Here is a 17777-nt window from a genome sequence, read left to right on the forward strand (position 1 = left end):
AGATGGGGTTTCACCATGTGGACAAGGCTGGTCTCCAACTCCTGATCTCAAGCAATCCTCCCACCTTGGCCTCCAAAAGTGCTGGGATTACAGGTGTGAGCCAACACACTCAGCCAAGCATAATGTTTTCAATGTTTAAAAATTTTTTTTCTTTTTCTTTTTCTTTTTTTTTTTTAGAGACAGGGTCTCTCTCTGTCACTCAGGCTGGAATGCAGTGAAATGATCATAGCTCACTGCAGCCTCAACCTCTTTGGCTTAAGTGATCCTCCCACCTCAGCCTCCAAAATAGCTGGGACTACAGGTGCAAGCCCAACTAATTAAAAAAATTGTAAAGACAGAGATTCACTATGTTGCCCAGGTTGGTCTTGAACTCTTGGCCCCAAGTGATTCACCCCCCCCTCAGCTTCCCAAAGTGTTGGGATTATAGGTGTGAGCCACCAGGTCCAGTCTGTTTTCAAGGATCATCCATGCTGTAGCATGCATCAGTACTTCGTTCTTTTTCATAGCCAAATAACATTCCATTGCATGGATATGCCATATTTTGTTTATCTATTCATTAGTTGAGGGACATTTGGGCTATTTCCACCTTTTGTCTGTTGTGAATAGTGCTGCTATGAACATGTAAGCTTTTATTTGAATACCTGTTTTCAGTTCTTTTGACTATATACTTAGGAGTGGGACTGCTACATCAAATGGTCATTCTATCTTTAACTTATTGAAGAAATACCAAACCGATTCCCATAGTGGCTACATTTCCACCAGCAATGTATGAGGGTTCCAATTTCTCTACATCCATACCAAAACTTGTCATTTTCCTTCTGTTTGTTTTGTTTTGTTTTATTATAACCAACCTAGTGGGCATGAAATGCTATCTCATACCTACATTTTTTGTGGTTTTGAATTGCATTTCCCTAATGACTAATGATGCTAAACATCTTTTCACGTGCTTGTTGACCATTTGTATATCTTCCTTGGAGAGATATCTATTCAAGGCCTTTGCCCATTTTTTTTACACTCAGGGGGTACATGTGCAGGTTTTTTTTACATGGGTATATTGTGTGATGCTGAAGTTTGGGCTTCTATTGATCCCATCATCCAAATAGTGAACACAGTACTCAATAGGTAGTTTTTCAACCCTTGCCCTCCCACCCCTCCTCCCTGCTTTTGGAGCCCCCAGTGTCTATTGTTCCCATCTTTGTGTCCGTGTGTACTCCATGTGTAGCTCCCACTTACAAGTGAGAACATGTGGCATTTGGTTTTCTGTTTCTGTGTTGATTTACTTAGGATAATAGCCTTCAGCTGCATCCACGTTGCTGCGAAGGACATGATTTTTTCTTTTTTATGCCTTTGTCCATTTTAAAAATTGAGTTGTTTGTGTTTTTCCTGTTGAGTTGTACGAGTTCTTTCTATATTCTGGATACAAGATTCTTATCAAATATATGATTTGCAAATATATTCTTCCATTCTGTGGGTTTCCTTTTGCGTTCTTGATGGCATTCTTTCATGCACAAAAGTTTTTTATTTTGATGAAGCCCCCAACTTATCTATTTTTCATTTGTTCCTTTTGTTTTTGGTCTAAGAAACTGTTGCCAAACCCAAGGTTATAAAGCTGTTCTTTTCTTAGACTTTTATGGCTTTAGCTCTTATATTTAGAATTTTATTCATTTTGAGTTAATTTTTTGTACATGGTGTGTGGTAAGGTCCAACTTTGTTCTTTTGCATGTGGATACTCAGTTGGCCTGGCACCATTTGTTGAAGAAACTCTTCTTTTCCCCCATTGAATGGTCCTGGCACCCCTGTTGAAAATCAATTGACCATAGTTGCATATGTTTATTTCTGGATTGTCAATTCTATTCCATTGATCTACATGCATGACTATCCTTATGCCGGTAGTACATGATTTTGATTACGGTAGCTTTGTAGTAAGTTTTGAACTTGGCAAATGTGAGTCTTAACACCTTGTTCTTCTTTTTGCAAGATTGTTTTGACTATTTGGGATCCCTTGCAATTCTATATACATTTCAGAGTCAGCTTTTCTACTTCAGCAAAACGGAATTTGTGGGATTTGGGGACTTTGATAGGGATTGCATCGAATCTGCATATTGCTTTGGGGAATATTGTTGTCTTAACAAAATCAAGTCTTCTAAGACTCTACTTTCAGGGCTCATTTCTGTCATTCAATACTAGAGAAGTTTCTCTGAATGTTTAGAGCACTGGAAACCAAACGGAGGAGGCAGGCATTCTTTCCTGAGCATGCAGCCAGCTCACAGTGTTGTTTTGTTGCAGCTGCCGCTTGCCATTGATGATCCTTCTTCTCTTCCTTCAGGGGAGTAAGAAGGAGAGGACGCGGTCTTAGTGGTTCCCATAAAAATAAACAAATAAATTAATGATAGAAATTAAAATTGAATTTAAAAAGTGAGTCTTCTAACCCATAAGCAAAGAATGTCTGTATATTTAGGTCTTCTTTCATCTCTTTTAGCAGTGTTTTAAAGTTTCCGTAAACAAGTCTTACACCTTCTTGGGTAAATTTATTCTTACGTATTCTGCTCTTTTTGATACTATCCCACACAATTTTTTGAACCAATTTTTTTAACTTATCATATCATGAACATCTTTTCATGTTAATGGTATAAAGGGCAAAAATTATTTTATGGCACTTTATAGATATACTGCAATTTTTTATTTTTTATTTGAGACAGGGTCTTACTATGTTGCCCAGTCTGAACCCCAATTCCTGGGCTCAACGGATCTTCCTGCCATATCCGGGACTATAGACACGTGCTACCAGTCCAGCTAGACTACAATTTGCTTCAACAATCCCTTATTATTAACTATCTTGGTTATTTCAAATTTTTAATTGTTATAAATAAGGATTCAATGAGTTTCTTTACAATGTACATCTTTGTACACTTATCCAATTATTTCCTTTGGATAACCTCCCAGAAATGAACGTATTAGGTCAAAGGAGAGGAATACTTGTAAAGCTTTGATGGATGTTGCCAAATTTTCCTCCAAAAATATCAGACCAACACCCACTCTGCATAGCAGTGGATGGGGTTCTCTTCCTCACGCAGGATCCAAGTTGCTTTTACCCAATGTCTTTTCCAGAAGGAGAAAACAGAAGCCCCGACATGCTCCTTCACTGGGCAGAAACTTTGAACAAGACAGTGACCGTCCCAATCAATAGAGATGTCTTCCTCTTGGGCCTAAAAGGGCCCTTTATTGGAATTTTTATTGCAAAGACAAATTGTCTGGATTTCTTTTTTTGTCTTTATTTGTCTTTTTCTCCCTCTAGTCTGCAAGCTGCATGTGGCCAAAGACTGTATCTGGCTTGTTCACTGTGTATGTTTAATGTCTTGTAAAGTGCCTGGCATAAGAAAGTTCTCAGAAGATGTATGTTATCTTTAAGCTGAGGGACAAGACAGCTTACAAGCTAAAATTCCATGAGCGAAGAAATAGCATTTATCCTTCCCTTTTTTGTCTCCAGTGTTAGGACAGTCTCTGGCACACAGTAGGCTCAGTAAGTATTTGTTGAATGAATAGAAGAAAGTGACTGGCTCCAGAAAGTCAATGGTAGTAGCAGATCTGAAGGCTCCTAGTTCAGTGCTCTTTCTGCCTACCGCACCCTCTTTCTCACTTTTATTCTAATGTTTGCACTGCATTTCTGTGTTATGGTCCCTTGGTTTCTCTCCTTCAGCAAAACAGTCACATAGATGCTGCCAAACAGAGACGTACAGGAGATTACCTGGCAGCAGCTCCAAGTCCCGGCTAACACCCTCAAGCGATTTTCCAATAGCCAGGACCAGGAGGGGAATTTCCCCATGCATGCCCAGCTCTGACACATCTGTGCCCCCTTGACTTGGATGCTATTCTGTGGGCTGGAGTCAGCATGAAAGCTATTTTTGACTAAGTGGCTACCTAATCTTACATAACCCTGAGCGATTCAGGCCAAGGTCATTCGGCTTAGTGCATGAAAGACACTTCAGAGACCAGTGATTCCCCTTCCCCAGAGTCCCTCCAGAGAAGCAGAGCTGGGAAAGTCATTTCCATGATCATGGCTCTGGGCATCCACAGCAAAGCCCAGCTAGGACTTTCTGAGCACAGCCCTGCCTCTGCAACTTCTAAAAGAATTCCCCCAGTGTCTCATTCCCCAATATCCCTGAAACATGGGTAGAATATGAACCCAGGAAGCAGGGAGTGTGGACACCTACCTCTGCTACACACACACCCAGTCCTTCTTCCTCCTTTAATGTGGAGATGCAGGAGCTGAAGATACTTGAGAAGGCCCATGCATGAAGAAGACATGTGTCTCTCCTACGAAAGAAGTGATAAGCCCACATTTTCATCTCAATTTTGTTTTATTGGAAAGGAGACAGAATAGCATTCAAGGCCCTCTGGACTCTAATCTCAAATGCCCTTCCTATTTCATCAGCAAGCCCTTAGCCAAAAGCCTGACATAGCTAGATGTTCACTACCTGCTCAGTGAATGAAATTCATTGCCTGCGCCCTCATAACTCCTGCTACACCTGACCACCAACTCCAGGTCCTGCTGGTGAGCTCTCTGCACCTTTGCATGTGCTGTCTTCCCTATCTGATAAGCCTTTACAGCATGCTGTACATTTGCAGCCCAGCTCAAAGCCCAATGCCTCAAGACCACCTTTACAGAGCCCTCTAAACAGAACCAGTTGTCCTCTGGTCTATATTTCTCTAGCACATTGCTCACACTTCTGTTTTGAGCTTCTTGTAACATAACTTGTTATGTACTCATCACAATCTATGTTCCACCAGACTGTGAGCTCCTTGGAGGCAGGGTCTAGCCCTTAGTGGTCATTGTATCTCCAGCACATTTTGCTGCCTGGCACTTACTGGGGCCTCTGTCAACATCCATTTGTTGGATGGATGGATGTCTGGAGACACTAATGAGGTCTGCAGTTCACAAAATCACTTGCATTTCAAATCCAGCGTGGGCTGGCTGAAGGAGAGAGACGTGAGGAGAACCGCTTGAGTGATTGTTCCACATACTCATGGAGTCAATATAGCCTTTCTCTCTTAAAAAATTTTTGGGCTAGGCATGGTGGCTCATGCCTGTAATCCTAGCACTTTGGGAGGCCAAGGCGGCTGGATCACCTGAGGTCAGGACCAGCCTGACCAACATGGCAAAACCCCATCTCTACTAAAAATATAAAAATTAGCCAGGTGTGGTAGCAGGCACCTGTAATCCCAGCTACTCAGGAGGCTGAGGCAGGAGAATCACTTGAACCGGAGGCGGAGGTTGCAGTGAGCTGAGATCATACCATTGCACTCCAGCCTGGGCAACAAGAGCGAAACTCCATCTCAAAAAAAAAAATTGTTTTGATCTCACAAATAGTTGGTGTTCATCATAGAAAACACAGCACAGCTGCAAGAAAACAACTCTGAACATTTTAGAATATATTTTCAGGCTTTATTTCCTCTATGCACTGCCCTTCCGCCATTTCTTTACAGAAATGAGACCTCACTTTGGATGAGCAGGGTGGGGCTCAGCCTGTTCAGGGAATGCAGAAGCCCTCCTGAGCTGAGGCTTGAAGGATGCATACTGGTAAGTACAATGAAGAGTGAACAATAGCTCAGTAACAAAACTGGTATGTCATTTTGTTAACCATCTTACTCAAAAATAGGTGGAGGATAACCCAGATTATCAGCCCTGTACCCTTTCCTAGAACTGCTCTTCCTGCCTTCTCTGTTTAGTTCAAGAACTCCCATGTTAGGTCAAAGAGACCCCGCCTCCTGGTCTTAGTTGTTTGGTCCAGAGGGAGGTCTTTACTCAAGCTGGGCCAATCACAGTGCCTGGCTATCCTGTCCACAGTTGACTGGTTCAGAGTTGGGTAATTGAACTAAGGTGGCCAATCTATTCCTTGCTTGGGAGTTCTGGATTGAGGGCTAGAGATAGCTTCAGGTATATACTTTCCTATGTCTCAAAATTTATTCCCCACTATCTGGTCTGCAATGAGAAAACGAGGCTGACACACAGGGAGAGGCAAACACAGCAGATGGAGAGAAGGTCCTGGAGCTGCCTGAGCCCCAGACCCCAGGTGTTCTTTGGCCCTAGCCACACTGTGGTCCTTCCGAACTGTGTTGTCCAACTCTCCTCTAGATCACATGAGCTAACGACAAATCCTCCCTGTGCTTTTCCCATTTTGAGGTGGATTTCTGTCACTTGCCACTGAACAGCTTCTGACCCACACACACTGTGTGTCATGGTGGTGACTCTATGTCGGTAAAGTGCACGCACAACATCACGTTTAATGGTGGCAGGGTATTGTCTGTGTCTCCACTTTCAACCAATCTCTCGTTGTTGTGTATCTCGGTTTTTTCCAGTGTTTCGCTGTGATGAGCAATGTTGTGGGAAACAGCCTCATAAATTCATCTTTGCTCCCATGCATTATTTTATCAGAGTGAATTCTTAGAGGTGAAATTCCTGCAGCAAAGGATGTTCATATTTTTAAGGTTTGTGACATGGTTTTTAACGATGCCCTGTGGCTATTCTTTCTTCAGCGTCGCTGCCCACACAATCACTGGACACCTTCTTGGGATTAGGTTATTTCAGACTGAATTGGCCTTAGTGAGTCTGACCCTCATTGGTCCTTTGGTGGGAGGAGGGGTGTCCAGGTTTTGTTTCCTGTCTTTTTTTTTTTGAGACAGAGTCTCACTCTCACCCAGGCTGGAGTGCAGTGTGGCGATCTTGGCTCACTGCAACCTCCACCTCCCAGATTCAAGCAATTCTCGTTCCTTAGCCTCCTGAGTAACTGAGATTACAGGCGCCTGCCACCATGCCCGGCCAGCTAATTTTTGTATTTTTTAGTAGTGACAGGGGTTTCACTATGTTGGCCAAGCTGGTCTTGACTTCCTGACCTCAGGTGATTTGCCCACCTTGGCCTCCCAAAGTGCTGGGGTTAACAGGGGTGGGCCACAGCACCCAGCCCCCAGATTTTGGTTCTAATCTGCCTAAAAATTGTGCCCAAGTATTCTGTTGAAAAAGTAATTGTGGAGTCAGTTATGGTCATGAGCATTTTCAGGGGATTTTGCAAATCCATAGACAAGCCCCTGAGTGCACAGCGAACGCTGAGTCTCACTGGGGCCCGGGGATATGGACAAAGGGATGCCCAGCTTCAAGGTTATCACTTTAGCCCAGAGGGCAAGAAAAGCACATGGCTGTGAGAACATGTTTGGTACCCAATGCTAGGGAGCAGGACACAGGCTGACTGTGGGGGACAAGGCAGATACAGTCCCCATTGCCCTGGAGCTCACAGTCTGGTGGGGAAGACAGATGCTGAAAGAGGAGTAGGGCTCAGATCAAGGGCAGTGCTGGGCGCCCTGAGTGAGTAGGGCAGGGCTTAGGCTGTTCAGGGAATGCAGAAGCCTTCCTGAAGAAAATGGTTTTGACCTGAGGCTTGAAGGATGCATACAGGTAAGTACAAAGAAGAGTGACCAGGTATCCTAGGCACAGAAAAAAGCCTGCAAAAAGGCCTGGAGATTAGGAAGAATGTGGCGCATTCAACAGACAGAAAGAAAGCCCTGCATTGCTTGAACAGAAAGAACCCATAAAAAGAGTAAAAGATGAGGCTGCAGAGCTGCAAAGCCTCCTCATGGCCAGGACTAAGGATTCTTTCCTGGGGACAATGGGGAGCCTTGGAAGAGGGAAGCAGGGCAGAAGTGTGATCCATGCTCTTCAGGGGGAGGCAGGGATAGGGACTGAATTAGCAGGTAATGGAGCCCACATCTCCAGCAATTTTGCCTTGTCCCCAGGGTCCCAAGGCTGTCTGAAAGCATCTCTGCCCACTACATTTGGGTCTTAGACTGCTTGGCTCAGCCCCACTGCAGTGAGAGCCAAACTCCCAGAACCCCAATCAGCCTTCTCATCACGGCTGATGCCCTCCACGGGTTAGCTCAGGCTCCCATCCCAGGCCTGCTCTCTTTTAATGGATAAATATAGCATGTTCCAGTAACAGCACACACATGAATATCTCTCTAATTTCTACAAAAAGACATCACATTCCCCTCACCCCATCCACATTTCAAAGACAAGAATCTTTGTCATGAAATTAAATAGAATGAGATAATGGAGCTGAAAGTGCTTTGTAAAAGAAACAATTGCCAGAATGGTGGCAACTTTTTTTCAAACTTTATTTTTCTCTTAAGCAGCTGAATCTTTTTTGTTTTGTTTTTTTTTTTAATGAAGTCCCACCAGACATCTATCTGCTCCCGTGATGTCACCTTTTGGAGACATTTCAAATTTTACATGTCCAAAACGAAGGTCTTGGATTCTGCCGTCCTTTTCAAAGCTGCTCCTTCCCCACCTTCTCCATCTGAGTTCTGACACCTCCCAGGTGCTCACGCCAGAAGTGGAGAGGCAGTGCTGATGCCCTCACCAGCTTTTCTCCAAAACATGTCCCTGCTCTGTCCTCAGGTCTCCCTGGCCCCCACCATTCCTCTAGCCAGCCATCATTCACCTGAATTCTTCAACAGCTCCTACCTTGTCTCTCCAAGACTGCGTCTGCCCCCTTTCTAGTTCAACACTCACATACTGGCCAGAAAGGAACATACAGAGAGACTCGTGCACAAATCATAAATGTTCAGCTTGACGGGTTGTCTAAATGGAACACACCCACGTAACCAGCACCCAAATGAAGAACAGAATATTACCTGAAGCCTGCCCCATGCCCCTTCCTTGTCACTTCCATGTCTCCCCCGGGGCTACCATTATCCTGACTTCTAACACTGTAGATTAGTTTCACCTCTATTTTTGAACTTTATATACATGGATTCATATCATGTATACTGTTTTACATCTGCCTTAACTCATTTACCATTGTGAGATCCATCTATGCCACTGTGTGTAGTTATAATTTATTCATTTTCATTGCTGCATAGTGTTTCACTGTGTGACTATATCATCATTTATTCAGTCAAGCACTGAGAGGCATTTGAGGGGTTTGTGGTTTGGGGCTATTATAAAGAGGGCAGTTGTCAAAATTCTGGTCTTTGGTTCACATAAGTGTGCATTTTTGTTGGGTACCTACCTGCCTGGGAGTAGAATTGTCGTAACATACGCACATGTTCACAAAGTGATATTTTTAAAGCACAGCCAGATTCCAGCATTCTCTTTCTGAAACCCTTCATGGCTTCCTGCTGCATTTATAATAAAGTTCAAACTTTCACCTACGCCCACAAGGAGCTTGTATGCCCTGGCATCTACTGCCCTCTCACATACTGCTTGCCCGCCATATTGACCTTCTTTCCATTCTTGGAGGCTGCCAAGCTCTTTCTCTGCCACAGAGCCCACCCATTTGATATGCTGCAGTTTCGAACTGGCCTTCCCTACTCATCCTTTATGTCTCAGCTCAAACAGAATTTTGTTAGAAAGGCCTCTCCTGATTCCCCAGCTTGAAATCACAATTGGTATGATTATCTCTCATTACACAGTGTACAATGACACCCACAATTTGCAATTGTCTGATTGTCGATCACTGCCTCACCCACTAGACTGTAAGCATCAAGAAATGGAGACTGTCAGATTCTCTGCTGTCTCCTCAGCACTTAGCACTGGACTGGAACATAGTAGGTGCTCAATAAATATCAATGTGGTAAGGAGAGAGGACGAGATAACAACCAAGGTCTTAAAGGCATGCAGAAACCAGGGTGTAAATCTTGGCATCATCACTCACTAACTTTGTCCCCTTAGGCAAGTTACCTAGGCTTTCTGGGCCTAAGTTTCCTCCTCTGTAAAATAAGAATAATCCTGCTGGCCTCTCAGGCAGAGAGGTGGCTGTGAGGACTGACTGAGAATATATGTATGCAGATTGCCTAGCACAGTGTTGAGCACATGGTAAGTGCTAATTAAGAGGTGGCTTTCCATGGATCAACTCACTGGATCCTCACCACAATTCTAGGGGCAGGACTGTTCTCAATCCCCATTTTATAGACTGAGAAACTAAGAAACTAAGCCCAGAAGGGTTAGATGCCTTGCCCAAGAATTCTGGCTCCAGAGCCCAGGTTCTCCTACACTAAAGTATTAGCAGTAGCATGTAAAGGATCAATAAAAAACAGAGGAAGGGGAAATGGTGAGTTCCTGACAGCCAGCAGCTCCATTCACCCCCACCCTCTTGACATCCATTCATCCCCATGAAACTCTAGGTTTAGGAAACACAGTATGAAAACCACTGGGTTACACAAACATCCGTGGTTATTAATAGCCATAAAGGAAAAAATAGAGAGAACTGATTGCATAAAGATCTTAAACTTCTGTATAACAGAAGACACCACAAACAAGGTCAAAAGATAAATGAGAGTCCAAGATAAAACATTTAGACTTCATATGACAAAGGCTTACTACCCCGGCATGAACACACTCTTACCAATTAACTGGGAAAAATGAATAACCCGACAGAAAACTTGGCAAAGAATATGAACAGTATACAGAAGAGGAAATGAAAATGGCCAATAAGCATATGTATAAGTAGGGAAATAAAAATTAAATAATGAGTTCCCATATGTCTCCTAATATTGGCAGAAACAAAAAGATTGGTAACGTTTATAGCTGATGGCAGAGTAAGAAAACCAACTCTATCATACCCATTGTTGTTTGTAAAAAATTACAGCCTTGTAGGAAAATTTTTCCAAAATATTATGACAAAAAATACGTGACAACTTTCAGAAATGAAAGTAATAACACATAAGCTCCCTAGCTAGCTAGATACAAGAATATTCATTGCAACATCTTTGTAACAACAAGAAACTAGAAACATCCTGCTCCCATCAATACAATTGCATATTATGTAACTCTTTTTTTTTTTTTTTTTTTTTTGAGACAGAGTCTCGCTCTGTCACCCAGGCTGGAGTGCAGTGGCGGGATCTCCACTTACTGCAAGCTCCACCTCCCAGGTTCACGCCATTCTCCTGCCTCAGCCTCCCAAGAGGCTGGGACTACAGGCGCCCACCACAACGCCTGGCTAATTTTTTGTATTTTTAGTAGAGACGGGATTTCACCGTGTTAGCCAGGATGGCCTTGATCTCCTGACCTTGTGATGCACCCGCCTCGGCCTCCCAAAGTGCTGGGATTACAAGCGTGAGCCACCACGCCCCGCCATTATGTAACTCTTAAAACAAATGAAGTAGCTCCATGTGTATCAACTTAAAATTTTCTCCAAAATGTATGGAGTGAAAAAAGATGTTAAAGAATAGTGTTGGCCAGGTGCAGTGGCTCACTCCTGTAATCCCAACATTTTGGGAGGTCAAGCAGGGAGGATCCCTTAAGCCTAGCAGTTCGAGACAAGCCTGGGCAACAAAGTGAGACCTTGCCTCTGAAAAAAAAATCGTTTAAATTAGAAAAAATTAGCTGGTCATGGTGATGGCATGCCTTTGTAGTCTCAGCTACTTGGGAGGCTGAGGTAAGGATCACTTGAGCTCAGGAGATAGAGGCTGCAGTGAGTTCTTTTTTTTTTTTTTTTTTGAGACGGAGTCTCGCTGTCGCCCAGGCTGGAGTGCAGTGGCGCAATTTCAGCTCACTGCAGGCTCTGCCCCCCAGGGTTCACGCCATTCTCCTGCCTCAGCCTCCCGAGTAGCTGGGACTACAGGCGCCTGCCACGTCGCCTGACTAATTTTTTGCATTTTTAGTAGAGACGGGGTTTCACCGTGTTAGCCAGGATGGTCTCGATCTCCTGACCTCGTGATCCGCCCGCCTTGGCCTCCCAAAGTGCTGGGATTACAGGCGTGAGCCACCACGCCCGGCCACTGCAGTGAGTTCTGATTGTGCCATTGCACTCCAGCCCGGACAACAGAGAGAGGTCTTGTCTCAAAAAACAAAAAACAAACAGAAAAGAATAATGTCTATGGTTTGATACCATTTTTATAGAAAACAAACAATAAATATACCCAAATGACACTGAATACTTTATCAAATAAAAGTAGGAAAATCAAATTTCTAATTACAGTGTGTCAAAGGAGTTGGATTGGAAGGTGTTAGTTTTGCTTCAGATACATCTTTAAGTTTGAATTGTTGCAATGAGCATGTATTATATTCCAATATTAATAAACATTGCTCATTAGTAATGACTTAATAAATGTTGCCTCTCCATTTAGCCTTGCAAAACCTTTTCTGCATTAAGATTGACCTTGCCTCAGTTCCTACAAAGAAGCTGCTGTTTGGAGAGGTGTTAATTGTCTTCTAAACAACTTCATCTGATTAACTTCTAGGCTTGCTCCGGTGCCAGCCTCCCAGGGAAAGAAATCTTATATCATTATTACCGTTAAAAGAAATATAAGCTCCGAATATGCAATACATGCCCAGGGTAGCAAGATGAATAAAAGGTTATATAGTGAAAAGTGAGTCTCATTCTCATCCTAATATTGTAGCCAATATCCTAGTCCAGCTCTACCCCGAGAAAGCAATCAGGACACCAGCTTCTTTTGTATCCTTCCGAGATAGACTATGCATATATTAGAATAGACATGTATTACAATATTCTATTTTTTAAACACAAATGTCATACATAATGTTTATATACACAAACAAATATGTTCATATGGAAGATGCCTTTCCATTCTTTCCAGCTAGGACCTGATTAGTTCCCAGGTGGCAGCTTCTTCCTGCTCAAGGAGCCAAATTTCCCCAACTGAAGCAACTTATCCATCCATTCATCTATTCATTTATCCATCCACTAACAGCACTAGCAAATATTTGCTGACCACTCACTCTGTGCTAGGTACAGAAGCTGGAGATAGAGAGGTGAAAGATAAGGCCCTTGCTCTCACTTAGCTGACCTTAAGTGGGGAAGGAAGAAATTATGTAGAAGAAGACAAGTTGTAGAAGAAAACTAACAAATTGCAGGTAATGAAAAGTGTCATGGAGAGACTCATTCTCAGTTAAGAAGGGAAAGAAAGGGGGGAAGAGGGGAGAGGTGAAAACGGAGGGGAGGGGAAGAGAGGGCCTATTTTAGATGGAGTAGCCAGGGACGATCTCCCTGTGGAGGTGACATTTAAGCTAAGACCCAAATGACAAGAAGCAGCAAACTGTTCCTTGCCCTGCTGGCTTTCCAGTAAGGGTTTCTATGGGCAGGGTGTCAACCTGATTCTAGTGGTGACAAGGGTGGGCTCTGACATGCAGTTGAATCCCAGCTCTGCCAGTGAATGCTGTGTGAGTCCTAGGAAAATTATTAAGCTCTCTGTGCCTCAGTTTCCTCATCTGTATTATGAGGTTATATAAGAATAGCACTAACAATATAGGATTGTAGTGAAGATTAAATGATTATGCAGTGTGGGCTGGCACAAAGAAAGTGATCAAAAATGATAATATGAGGCAAAGAGTTCTTATATGTAACACTAAAAGTATGATCTATGAAATTTAAAAATTGATTAAAATTTTCTTCATCAAAACTAGAAATGTTTGCTCTATGACAAAGACCACTGAGAGTAGGAACAGACAAGTTATAGTATGGGGGAACATATTTGCAAATCACGTATCTCACAAAAGACTAGCATCCAGAACATAAAAAGAACCCTCAAAACTCAATGTAAGAAAAGAAACAACCCAAGTAAGAAATGGCCCAAAGACTTGATCAGAGAGGATACAAATAAGTACATGATAAGATATTCCACAGCATTAGCCATTAGGGAAATGTAAAACAAAACCCTGATAGATACCACTGCATACCTATCAGAATGGCTTTAAAAAGAAACAAACAAACAAACAAAACAAAAACCCTGACAAATGCTGGCAGGATGAAGATTGACTGCAACCCTCATACATTGCTAGTGGGATTGCAGAATGCTGCAGCCTCCCTGAAAACAGTTTGGCAGTTTCTTATAAAGTGAAACCTTTATTTAACATATCATTCAGCCATCCCATTCCTAGGTAATTTCCCTAGAGGAATGAAAACTTACATGCACACAAAAACCTGTACACAAATGTTGATAGCAGTTCTATTCACAATCACGGAAGACTAGAAGCAACTCAAATGTTGCTCAATGGGTAAGTAAACTGTGGTTTGTCTACTAGGCCACCACTAGAAACCTACTCAGCACTGATAACATGCAACAACTGAGTGAAAGAAGTCAGTCTCAAAAGGTTATGTGTTGTATGATTCCATTTACACAGCATTCTTGAAAGACAAAGCTAGGGTGATGAAGAGCAGATCAGTGGTTGCCAGGAGTCAGGGCTGGGAGAAGGGTATGACAATCAAGGGCAACTCAAGGTAGTTTTTTGAACAGATGGAACTGATTTATATCCTAATTGCAATGGTGGTTACACAAATCTACGTATATGTTAACATTTGTAGAACTGGCCGGGCACAGCAGCTCACACCTCTAATCCCAGTCTTTGTGAGGCCAAGGTGGGTGGATCACTTGAGCCCAGGAGTTTGAGACAAGCCTGGGCAACATAGTGAGACCCTATCTCTACAAAAAGTACAAAAATTACCTGGGCATGGTGGTGATCACCTGTAATCTCAGCTACTTGGGAGGCTGAGGTGGGGAGGATTGCTTGAACCCAGGAGGTGAAGGTTGCACTGAGCTAAGATCACACCACTGCAGCAAGGCTCTTAAAAAAAAAAAATGTAGCACACACACAAGTCAATTTTACTGCATGCTAATTGTCAAAATAAGAAAAACAAGTCATCAGTGGTATTGTCATTCTGACGCAGCCACTCACTCCCAGCCTCTCTTTCCTCCCTTTTCCTTATTCTCTGCAACCAGAAACTCCTTAAAGAATAGGCACTTCTACCCCCCAAATATTCAAAGACGTCCTTAATAACTTGGCTTTGTTACCTTTTTTTTTTTTTTTTTTTGAGATGGAGACTCACTCTGTCACACAGGCTGGAGTGCAGTGGCACAGTGCATGATCTCGGCTCACTGCAACCTCTGCCTCCCAGGCTCAAGTGATTCTCCTGACTCAGCCTCCTATTTAGCTGCAATTACAGGCGTGAGCCACCACACCTGGCTAATTTTTGTATTTTTAGTAGAGAAAGGGTTTCACCATGGTCAGGCTGGTCTCGAACTCCAGACCTTGTGATCTGCCCCCCTTGGCCTCCCAAAAGTGCTGGGATTACAGGCGTGAGCCACCGCGCCTGGCCGGCTTTGTTACTCTTAATACAAAGGTAATATTTTTTTTTTTTTTTTTTTTTTGAGACGGAGTCTTGCTCTGTCTCCCAGGCGGGAGTGCAGTGGCGCGATCTCGGCTCACTGCAAGCTCAAAGGTAATATTTTTTGTGGGGGAAGAAATTAAGGGAGGGAGAAATCATTACAGAAATATGTGATGTAGAAAGCAAACGCCCTCAGGAATCCCGGCCTCCAGAATAAGCTGCTTTGGAGGAGCTTCCACCATGACCATTTCAAAGCGATTTTATGCAGCTGTTTCCTCACAAGGTTTAGAACTCATAGGGTCGGATTTACTCCGACAGATTCTTCAGGTAAACGAGGAGGGCCTGGGGGACCATGACCTTAAAGGGTTGACATCTGGGACGCCAGCCCATCCTCACATCAAGTCACAGCATTTCAAAGTTGGATGGAGTCTTAGGGTAACCTAGTTCATCACAGGCCACCCAGTTCCTTCCTCTATCTCCCCGTCACCGCCCCCAGGGAGGCACTGTCTCTCACGGTAGCATCTTCCCCTCAGCCTTCCTCCTGCTCTGCACAACGGCTGCTACATCCCATCAGCCAAATGCATTTGAGATCACTGGTTCAATGACAAATCATTCATTCATTTGTTCCTTCCTTCATTCAAAAGTACTTACTGAACACTTACTATGTGCCAGGCACTGGGCTAAGTTGCAGGAATATCTCGGTGAACAAGACAGACACGGTTCCTGCTTACATTCCATTCAGAGACAGATACCACAAATTCTAACACACATTTCCATAACAACTGTGCTAGAGCCTGTAAGACAGAATTGCATGGCATGGTGAGACTGAATCAGGCCAGGTCAGGCTTCTCTGAGGAAAGAGCTATTAAGCTGGGCAGGAGTTGGCCAAGTTCAGAGCAGAGGGAAGGGCATTTGGGGCAGATGGAACTGCGTATGCAAGGGCCCGAGAGGTCAGGGTGGCTCGACCTCTGACCAAGCCATTGCTAGTGGGATTGCAGAATGCAATTGTGGGGACACAGCAGTGGACAGGGCACAGTGAAAGTTCTCCAGGGAAATATTCTGGGGACTCCTGCCACTGGCCTTGAGCCTTTCTTTCCCGTTCCCTGGTGGGTCCTTCATCTGAAACAGAACATTTTCTGTAGAGGCTCAGAGTATGGGATCCGGAGTCAGACTGATGTAAACCATCTCACCTGGGCTCCATCACGGACTATGTGTGTGCCAATGGCAGCAACTTAATCTCCCCAGGTCTCATTTTTCCCACCTATAAAATGGGTATGAAACTATAACATGGGTTGTTGTGAGGATTAAGGAAGATAATCCACATAAAGTATGACCACAATGCCTGGTACCTCAGCAGTGCTCCGTGCATGGTAGCTAGTGTTGTTATTATTGTTCTTATTAATATTTTCAGAGGCACCAGGGTCCCTGACCCTGGAGGTGCAGTCTCTTTATGGCTAAATATGGAGTTAACACAGAGCCAGGGAGGGTCTCCCAGCCCCTGAATTCCTAGAGACAAAAGTCTGGGCAATTACTCAATTGGAATATTCCATGAATCCATCAAGTAAGTTTTGGAAGTGGACTTGTGTTTGTTAGTGACACAGACAGAAGAGTGGAGGACAGCTAAGACCCAAGAAGGTTTCTTAGATGACAGACGTGTGCTGCTAGTAGACATCGGCTCCTACTCCCCACCCCACCTTCCACCCCAAAAACTGGACTCTCTTCCAAAGGATTCCAGCGATGCTTTCAGTAAGGAGAACCCCACTAAGTGTTCTCTGGGCTGAGGAGTCACGGGTTCTGCCTTCCCAGAAAAGCACCTTTGCTCCACTGCGAGAATGCCTTTGGACTGATAAAGACTAGCTGAGTCCAGTTATGGGTAGGAATACTGCAAGGAGGTGAAGCTATTTTTTGCCACATGCTCTATCTCTCCAGCAGGCACAGTGACATTGCCCAGGATCCAAATAGCCCCAGCTGTAGAAGGTCATGGAGCTGAAGGCTAGAAGGCTTGACTCTTCCAGAGCCAGGGTGGGGGGTGGGGGGACTATTTGCATCACCACTTAGGGGGAGTCCTAAGACCTTTAGCGGTCCGCCCACCTTCCATCCCCTCGCCCCCGCCTCAACCCACTGTCCACAAGACTCCTGTGGAACCCATTCCCCGCTGGGTCCAGAGTCTGGTGGCAACTGTTTATTTTTAGCCTTTGATTCCCCGAGAATGCAAGAGTGGGTGCTTGTGGAGCAGGGGAGGGAGGAGGGAGGAGGAAGAGGAACTTCAGGGCTTGGAGGGCCAAGGAGGGCACAGCCCAGCCCAAGCCCAATTTCAACCATGTGACAGCCTGTGGCAGGGTCAGGGCCAAGTCCTCTCCCTTCGTGGCCCACCCAGCTCAGGACCAGGTTGGGCTCATGCCCCCCTGTTCCCCTTTTCTTCTTCTCTGAAGGCCCTAGAGACTCATGGGCTTTCCGTTCCTCTTTTGAGCCACCTCCATGCTCTCCGTCCTTTGGAGTTCTCATTCTCAGCCACAGTGGTGCACCACAGGGCTCCCCAACACATCTCTTCCTCCTGCCTCTGAAAAGACATCCCCCCAGCCCATCTCCTTATGCCTGCCTGGCACTGTAGTAGGCACTTAATACATATGGGTAGACAGAGGCTGTGTTTCATTGCCTCTCCCT

The 17777-nt window shown here is 44.2% G+C and overlaps 1 non-coding gene across 1 annotated transcript; it reads left to right on the top strand.

The window, feature by feature from the left end:
* Positions 1 to 2145: 2145 nt before the first annotated feature.
* Positions 2146 to 2360, top strand: LOC129487134 (small nucleolar RNA U3). The gene has a single exon (XR_008659243.1). It is a non-coding gene; the product is annotated as a small nucleolar RNA U3 (small nucleolar RNA).
* The last annotated feature ends 15417 nt before the right edge of the window (positions 2361 to 17777 follow it).

This window comes from Symphalangus syndactylus, chromosome 7, assembly GCF_028878055.3.
Source record: "Symphalangus syndactylus isolate Jambi chromosome 7, NHGRI_mSymSyn1-v2.1_pri, whole genome shotgun sequence".
NCBI lineage: Eukaryota > Metazoa > Chordata > Mammalia > Primates > Hylobatidae > Symphalangus > Symphalangus syndactylus.